The sequence below is a fragment of the Schistocerca piceifrons genome, chromosome 1 (assembly GCF_021461385.2).
Source record: "Schistocerca piceifrons isolate TAMUIC-IGC-003096 chromosome 1, iqSchPice1.1, whole genome shotgun sequence".
In the NCBI taxonomy this organism is placed as follows: domain Eukaryota; kingdom Metazoa; phylum Arthropoda; class Insecta; order Orthoptera; family Acrididae; genus Schistocerca; species Schistocerca piceifrons.
Window position 1 is genome coordinate 722,996,869 of NC_060138.1, and position 10,209 is coordinate 723,007,077.

The window sequence follows — 10,209 nt, forward strand, 5'->3', positions numbered from 1 at the left end:
AAATATTGAAACTGATGCTGAAAAATGTTTTGATCAATTTTTAAGTTTGAAACAATTCATAGCCACATAAGATGGAAAATCTAAAAGAAGCCAGAAGAAGTGGTGCAAGTACTTGGTAGTAGTGAAAAACAGTTTAGGGAACTGACTAAAATTGCACAATTATATACACTACCTGTCCATACTTGTGTTGAGAGGTTTTTCTCCATGATACAGACACAGTGGACACAGAAGACAAATTGACTGACAGTTGAACCTGTAAAAGGGATTACAGTAGGAGAAATTTAATTTGTGTCAACAAAAGGAATTTTAAATAAGTTTCAGTCCAGTGAAAAATACACATTGGAGATCATCTCTAAAGTAATGTAGGTATGTGTGCTGTGTGTAATATTTTTTAGTTTGTTTGTTTCATATGTAATATGGTCATCTGACAACATTAAATTGATCTAATAACAATTCATTCAGTGGTCCTAAATGGATTAGTCTAGGTTTTGGTAAGAACATAATAGTCACTGTTTTACAGCAGTCATACATTTCTATTTAAAATTAAAAAACATCGCAACCTAGTACCAACTGCCTGGGCTATGCTGCAGATAAGAGGTACAGCAGTTCATCTACATCTACATCTACATTGATACTCCGCAAGCCACCCAACGGTGTGTGGCGGAGGGCACCTATACGTGCCACTGTCATTACCTCCCTTTCCTGTTCCAGTCGCGTATGGTTCGCGGGAAGAACGACTGTCTGAAAGCCTCCGTGCGCGCTCTAATCTCTCTAATTTTACATTCGTGATCTCCTCGGGAAGTATAAGTAGGGGGAAGCAATATATTCGATACCTCATCCAGAAACGCACCCTCTCGAAACCTGGCGAGCAAGCTACACCGCGATGCAGAGCGCCTCTCTTGCAGAGTCTGCCAATTGAGTTTATTAAACATCTCCATAACGCTATCACGGTTACCAAATAACCCAGTGACGAAACGCGCCGCTCTTCTTTGGATCTTCTCTATCTCCTCCGTCAACCCGACCTGGTACGGATCCCACACTGATGAGCAATACTCAAGTATAGGTCGAACGAGTGTTTTGTAAGCCACCTCCTTCGTTGATGGACTACATTTTCTAAGCACTCTCCCAATGAATCTCAACCTGGTACCCGCCTTACCAACAATTAGTTTTATATGATCATTCCACTTCAAATCGTTCCGTACGCATACTCCCAGATATTTTACAGAAGTAACTGCTACCAGTGTTTGTTCCGCTATCATATAATCATACAATAAAGGATCCTTCTTTCTATGTATTCGCAATACATTACATTTGCCTATGTTAAGGGTCAGTTGCCACTCCCTGCACCAAGTGCCTATCCGCTGCAGATCTTCCTGTATTTCGCTACAATTTTCTAATGCAGCAACTTCTCTGTATACTACAGCATCATCCGCGAAAAGCCGCATGGAACTTCCGACACTATCTACTAAGTCATTTATATATATTGTGAAAAGCAATGGTCCCATAACACTCCCCTGTGGCACGCCAGAGGTTACTTTAACGTCTGTAGACGTCTCTCCATTGATAACAACATGCTGTGTTCTGTTTGCTAAAAACTCTTCAATCCAGCCACACAGCTGGTCTGATATTCCGTAGGCTCTTACTTTGTTTATCAGGCGACAGTGCGGAACTGTATCGAACGCCTTCCGGAAGTCAAGAAAAATAGCATCTACCTGGGAGCCTGTATCTAATATTTTCTGGGTCTCATGAACAAATAAGGCGAGTTGGGTCTCACACGATCGCTGTTTCCGGAATCCATGTTGATTCCTACATAGTAGATTCTGGGTTTCCAGAAATGACATGATACGCGAGCAAAAAACATGTTCTAAAATTCTACAAGAGATCGACGTAAGAGATATAGGTCTATAGTTTTGCGCATCTGCTCGACGACCCTTCTTGAAGACTGGGACTATCTGTGCTCTTTTCCAATCATTTGGAACCTTCCGTTCCTCTAGAGACTTGCGGTACACGGCTGTTAGAAGGGGGGCAAGTTCTTTCTTGGATAAAAATATTGAAACTGATGCTGAAAAATGTTTTGATCAATTTTTAAGTTTGAAACAATTCATAGCCACATAAGATGGAAAATCTAAAAGAAGCCAGAATAAAATAAAATAAGATAAAAATGTACAACTCGGGTTCGAGTCTCGGTCGGGCACACAGTTTTAATCTGCCAGGAAGTTTCAATGCTTATACTGACTGGCACGTGCCTTTTTGGCTTCACCTCTCCCTCAGGAACTACTGACCTTGCCACTCTGAGGTGACTTGCATGCCTCAGTAATACAGATGCAGCTACACTGGAGAAGTATCTATGACAAAGTCAGACTAATGTATTGTTTCTGAAGATCTGCAGCCCATAGCTGCAGAGAAAATAGAACAGATTATTGATTGATCTAGCGTTTTTATGTTGGTATGTCAGCTTGGATGATCATGGGGGAAACTACAGTAATACTTATTTCCCAAGGACATGCAGTTCTAATGTAGAGTGTAATGTTAATGGCATCTCATTGGGTACAGTATTTCAGTATTAATACAGTTTCCATTCAGATCTCCAGGCAGGAGACTCGGGTTCGAGTCTCGGTCGGGCACACAGTTTTAATCTGCCAGGAAGTTTCATATCAGCGCACTCTCCGCTACAGAGTGAAAAATCTCATTCAGTATAAGCATTACTGAATCAATAATTTCATAATTCATGTTTGAAAAATAATGAAACAAACTATTTACTGAAGAGTGGAAAGATTTGTAGAAACTGATATGGAAGATAAATTTGGGTTCCGAAGAAGTGCAGGGACATATGAGGCGGTACTAAGCTTTCAATTTATCTTAGAAGATTGATTGAAGAAAAGATAAATCTGCATTTCTAGATTTATAAAACACTTTTGGCATTGTTGACTGGAATACAATCTTTGAGATTCTGAAGTTTATCTGAAAAGATAAAAAACTTATAGTGAATAATAGGTTGTCTATTACTTCTACAGAAATCAGACTTCAGCTATAGAAAGTGGAAGCATGTGAATAGGAAATGGTAGGTGAGAAAGGTGTGAGACATATTATAACCTATCCCCCATGTACACTGAGCCATGGTAAAGGAAACCAAGGGTAAGTTAGGAAAAAGAATTAAAGGTCAGGGAGAAGAAATAAAAAGAAGTAATGAAAATGAGCCTTTTACATCACATTAAAATGGCTGGAAACTGAAAAGTATGGCAGCTGCTGTAGCCTCTATTTTGAGACATCTTGCAAATACAGATCACAATAGCCAGACTGGCTTCAGCAGCTAGAGGCTGTGGTCATGTGTGTATGGGCCGCATTTGTGTGAGTGTGTGTACATGTGTTATCTATTTCTGATGAAGGTCTTGTTGGCCAAAAGCTAACTTTCTGACATTCTTTTTGTTGTACCTGCTTGTGACTCAGTATCTCTGTTATATCATGAGTAGCAACTATCCTTTTTATACATTTGTTACTTTATGAAAATATTTATTTAACTAAAGACACAGTTTTTTATGTTTTAATTGTCTTCAAACCATAATTATGAATTCTTAAAATTCCTGCTCCCATCCAAAATAAGTAATCATATCTGAAATTCCCTTGATGAAAATCAAAGATGTCTTTTGCAGGACAACTATAAGGTCGGACAGCGCCCACAGCACCGATGAAACATGTGGCCCTCTACTGAGCAGTATGTAAACCTACTAATTTTCTTAAACACATTTTAATTTCATGTTATGTGTGAAGGTAGCGTCTACAATTTTATTCTACTCATTTATGTACTTGTAGGTGCAATGCAATCTGATTTTTGAACAGAATAGGCATTAGGCAGGTCATTTATACTAACAGAGCTGCCTTTTTTTGCTCCATTCATATGACAATGAAAAATCCCTGTTTTGATAAGTAAATGAAAGCCAGTGTGTTTTATGTCCGTTCCTTACATGAAAAAGTCAATAACCTATGTTTACAACTCCTTCTCCCAGACAGTGAGATCTGCCCCAATTTTTATGCCTCCTACCAACTTTAACCCTTCCTCACCTATCACACTCCAGATCAGGACTCCTCTCTACTTTTCTCTCTACAACCACCCTTATTTATATCTTCTTGTGCTACTAAAGTGCGCGTCATATATCTTGGCGGCCGAGTTTAGGTTCGTTCTGCGCATCTGACGTCACAAAACATAGTCAGCCAATGAACAGAGAACGATGTTGCCAGATCTCGACAGCAGTGCAGAGCACGGACGAGTGTCTTCAGTTTTAGAAACGTTCAGTCATAAATAAAGTAATAGAACAAAAGCAATGTCTTGATAGCGGGCTTTCTTTTACAGAAAGTTTGGAAAAAGCATTCTTTATACCAATTGCTTCATATTCTATTAATTAATTAAACCAAACAAGCAATAAGACTCCTAATTCAGGCGACAGCAAGGAAAGGTGTTTGTTTCAATCTCACGAACTGCTTTTTCCCAATAAAGAACAGCGGTAATTGTTTATTTCCTGTTGTACTTCGACGAAGCGTGAGTAATTCATAGTCATACCAACAGTGTTTATAAGTAGTTGCGTGAGGTGTTAGAGTCCTTATGGAGATACACTGTTCGATCAGCTGAGGTAGCGGAACGGTTAAGGTGTTGGGCTGCCAAGTAAAAGGTTATGAGTTCAAACCTTGGGCGGTGCTTAATATTTTCTTTATTTAAAAACAATATTGGAGTGCCTTACTTCACGAATTTTATTCGTTTGAATGAAATTTCTAGTGCTTTGCCTCTTCATTAACTTTTTCGCTGCTGCAGACACGTGCTCCCTGCATTCCGCGCTGTGCGCGATTTTGTCATCACTGCACTTCTCGCCTTTGCAGACACATGGTGTTCCCACTGCTTTGACACACTTATCATTCGATTTCACAAAAACTATTTGGCCAAAAAATTTGATTTTTACACGTCTTCTTGCCTGATACCTTCCCACCATAAATGACTTAATTTTGTTTTGATGTGCAGCATTAAATGTAGTAAACCATTGCACGAAATTTTGAAGAGTTTACAGAGGTAAAAGTCCATAGCGTATGCTTTCCGTATGGTCGATTTTAGTTGCCACAATGTTGAGAATGAAATGTGGACAAGATACCTAAATTTCATATAATATTAACTGTGTAACAATATCTCATTTAATTTAAGTACCACATAGGTGTCGTATGTAATATTGAGAAATATTCCGCCTTTCGCGACTGTAATAAAAGTTTTATATACACACGGCGCGTTTGGCTTTATTTTAAAGCACTTCCATCGGTGAAAGGTATGGCACATACACAATGGTATTCATGTTCTATTTCTTGTTTTTGTTCCACAGTCGCAGTTTTACCAATGGTGTTGAAATATATCCCTCTTCTGCAACTGTAATAAGCGACTTATTTAGACCAGACACGTTTCTCTCTTTTGAAGCATCATAAGAGGACTGTATTTTGTGTCCTCCATTGCCAAGTCACCTTTCATAGTTTTGTGCTGCGGTAGCACAATATTCAATGTTTGTGTTGGCTCATCAGTGTTTTAGCAAATAAATGCTGCTTGTGTGTGCCACACACAAAATTATATTTGACATAGCTCTGAGCACTTCTCTGACAGACGGTGTATTCAAGTCCTAATGTTTTTGTAAGTCCACAGTTTTGTTTAATGTATTTTGTCTACTTCCTTTTGATTGATTGAAGTGCTTTAAAATAAAGCCAAACGTGCCCAGTGTAAGTAAGACTTTTGTTACAGTCGCGAAAGGTGGAATATTTCTCAATATTACATACGACACTTATGTGGTACTTAAATTAAATGAAATATATAGGTATCTTGTCCACATTTCATTCTCAACATTGTGGCAACTAAAATCGACCATACGGAAAGTATACTCTATGGACTTTACCTCTGCAAACTCTTCAAAATTTCGTGCAAAGGTTTACTATATTTAATGCTGCATAATAACTGCGTTGAACATCGAAACAAAATTAAATCATTTATGGGGGGAAGGTATCAGTCAAGAAGATAGGTAAAAATCTAATTTTTGAGCCAAATAGTTTTTGTGGAATCGAATGATAAAGAGTGTCAAAGCAGTCGGAACACAATGTGTCTGCACAGGCGAGCAGTGTAGTGACAAAATCGCCCACAGCGCGGAATGCAGGGAGCACGTCTTTGTAGCAGCGAGAGGGTTAATGCGACCGTGATGGCTTTACTTCATGAACTGCGTGCTCCCCCCTAAACGTAAGCTTGCGAACTATGCTATACTATGGCGCTGCTTCTATTGGCGCGTGCGTCGTGTGCAACTGGCAACGCAGCAATCTTCCGCGTCTGGGCGGGCATGCGCGAGCCGCCAAGATAAAAGAATTCAACTATACCATCCCCACCATTACTCCTTTCACACTCTGCCCTTCCCACTGTCTGTATTCTCACTACCTGCTTCACCCCCTACCTACCATCTACACACTTTTCCCACCTAACAGATCTTGATCTCCTTCCGAGCAAATGGTTCAAATGGCTCCGAGATCTCCTTCCCCTCACCCCCTGAACCTCTTTGGATCATCTTCCCTCCTCCCAGAATACTTTTTCACCCAGTGCAGGTATTTCAGATGCTAAATGAAAGTGCAGGGTTCGAGAATTTTTTCATAGAATAATATCACCTCACCACAACTGTATTTTTAAATAGTATATATTTTTCTCCCTCTCAACTGCCTATCATTGATCTTCTTGAATTAAAACATGAACAGTCCTCATATTTTTATTCTTCCATCACCTTCTAATCTTTTTATTAATACTCTTGGCTGAGTAGTGGAGTATTGTACCACTGACAGCCCCCCGCCAAAATGAAGTGTGAGGGATGAAATAACAATAAAGAAAAAAAAATGTTTGTGGTTACACATTAACAAATCAAGAGACTGTCAGATTGACATGTGCTTATTTCCTGGACCTAAGGGACCCACACTTGAGTGACAGATCGCAGTGATCCATTGCATGTGATGCTGCGTGCAATCAGTTGTTTGCCTTGACACCCCACACATGACCAATTTGCCAAGCAATTTCAATCATTATTATGAATGCCACCATGACACAATGTTCTGCTGTGGAAAATGAACTACTATGTTCAGCAGCAGTTGCAGATAATTTCTATATCCTTATGGATATTTGCAAAACATAAAATTAAAATAAATGAGATTTATAATTTATTAAACTTGTTTTGAAATGCTTTCCTTGATAACTGTACATTTCTTTACAGAATGTATTGCATTTTGGACTGTTGCAAAATGAGTTGTGTACATATTTCCAGTGTACCAATACAATTCATTTTACATTTATTAGTCCTCAGTTCCTTTTTTATTTTTTAGTCTTATAGTTTAACTGCAAGTTTTTACAAAATTTATTTGATGTTTCTATAGAGATGTCAGCAGCAGCACTACTGATTACTGTAACTCTTTTTATAAATTGTACGAAGGATAGTTGCACTATATGCAGTGACAAGGGACTTGAGTATAACCATGTAATAGATTTGCCATGATCATTTACATTAAAACATCCTCTTGACATTACAGTAGGTACACTTGACAGCAAAAAAAGTGGGTCACGCCTGAATTCCAATGTGTAGGCTGCACCTGAATGCATGCAACCAACATAGCATATCTGTGTTGCACATCGTCACAACCCTACACAGTACAGTCATTGTAAGATACACAATGGGTACCGGTAGAGACTACTAGAGAACACCGGTCTTTATGACAGTCCGTCCAGATGTAAAGTAACACCACGGTTGTGGTGAAGAGATCAGACAGTCGTTAACATTTGTAAACTAAACTTAATTACAATAAGTGACATTTCAAATGTTATGGGACAACTAATTTTGTCACATAAGTCGTTCAGTAATCCTTAGGCACAATTAAATATTTGAGACAGTATATGGGTTTATAAAGTTGTATGGCAATTGGAAACAAGTTCTTTGATGTCTAAAAGGTTTACCCAACACATGCTGAACGTTGTTCAAAGTTCAACGGGGAGTTGTTTCGCATCACTTTATGTAATACTAAGCAATTAAAAGAAAATGTGATTAACAGCGGCAAGCACTCTACGGAAATCCCAACATTAACACCGAATGACAAGTAATATCATTGTCCACATTATTCATCAACAGTTACTGGTACACAAAGTTGTACTTTAAATGACATGACCAACGTCTTCGTTCTGGATCCGGATGCAAACCCAGAATGTGAAGCCACTGTTAACCAAGCAAAGCTTTGTGCCTTATTGAGACTCGATCACTGGGCAGAAAGAGATGTCAAACATTGACAGTATCAGTTATCAATTCTCAACATGAACGTAAATGACGTTAATGTTTGTACATATCCACGAACCCTAACATGACCGTTACCTTCTTGGTAATTAACCTCGAAAGATGTTGTATATTGTTGAATTTTCAAGGAACACAGGATGCACATGTTTAAAACTGAAATGCCATCATGTAATGCTGGTGACAAGGATGCAAACCCAGCACCTAATCAGATTCTTCAATAAGTACATAAAATCAGAATATAGATATCACAGTTTGTCACCAGTAGTGAGGTTTGAACCCTAAATGACGACTGAAGCTGTATTGCCTGACTGGGATTCGAACCTGGCGCTTACCGCCATCGTTGTTTAACCAGGAAGAGACGAGAAATGTCCAATGTTGGTCCACCATTAGTGAGATGTGAGCACGCTTAACTAGAAATAAGGCGACAAAAACGTCTATGCTGACTGAGAGTCGAACGCCACACACATGGTTATGAAGACACGTTAATAATCAAATTCTTATTCAGTAGTAGCTAGGAGTAGCATGTTTAGTTGCAAACCTTAAGGCCTTTCTCATGCCTAGCACGTGTTGCCTAACATCTGTGATATCATGGTGTTAATTTACAAGGGGATTGACTGCTGTAAAGAGCAATGTTCTGTAGTAGCTGTGTATCATTGAGATGTAAATGAAGTGCCTCAGCAAAAAGTAATTTCCGTCGTGCAGCACTTATTGTTTCAGAGACACTGAGTACATGTTATAAGTGCACAAAATGTGTATTATATACTATGTATATACTATTATTTGGAGAAGCTGCCGCCAAACCTGTTTACTTTTACATTCCGCTTAGTTGTCGTGGTTGAATACACATATTCTTAAGGCTACATCTAATGCAGAACACTTACAAGAAAGAATAGTTTCATGTGTCATGCTATTGCTAGCTAGGTGAAATATTTTGTGGTAGCTATGTTTAAAATGAATGTGTTTTTGAATGTATTGTTTGTCAAATATTTGAATGAATCATCAACTGTAGGTGTGCTTGTACATGTTATAGCATAATAGCTGTAGCTGCGTTAGTTTATACTACGGACTTGGGTAGGTTAGATGTAGCTTTTGATCCTTCAAGGGGTGATTGTGAACTTGCGGCCCGGGTCCGTACTAGCCGCGGCTCGTCAACTACGGACCAGCCAGGCTGGCCGAGGTGAGACGGAAGTGAGCGAGCTGGCAGTGACGTTGGTGGGCCAACAGCCCGGGATGAGCCAGCACGGCTGCGCCACATGCCTCTGCCTCTGCCACTCCGTTTGACGTAAATATGTTTACCTCCTCTCTTGGTATCAGTATAAGAGCGGCAAGCAGAAATACACATCAGGCTGTCTGCCGTAATGGCTCACTGGGAGAGGTCTATTAGAGATAGAGTTGTCGCTCTCATTCAAGAAGGAGGATGTTCCATCAGAGAAGCTGGCAGATGGTATGGCATACCACATACCACTGCAACAAGATGGTGGAGGATGTGCCTTGAAAGAGGTATGACAAACAGGGCTCCTGGCTCAGGCAGGAAGAGAGCGAGCTCACAGCACGAAGACAGGGACCTACTGTCTAGGAGCAGAGAAAATCCCTTTCTGAACACGAAGCAGTTGCGGCGGGAGACCAAATTCCCCGGCTCCAGTAACATGATTCGCCGAAGGCTGAGGCACGCTGGACTGCATGCACAACGATCCGCCGTGAAACAAGAGGTCAGCGAAGACAACGTTTTATACCGGCTAGCATTTACGGAGCTCCATCTGAGGGCGTCGTGGGGCAACTTCATTTTCACTGATGAGAAGGTGTTTTCCATCAGTAACAATGGTCCACAAATCGTTTACAGGCCACAAGGGACTCACCATCGACGTGAATATGTAACCACGACGAG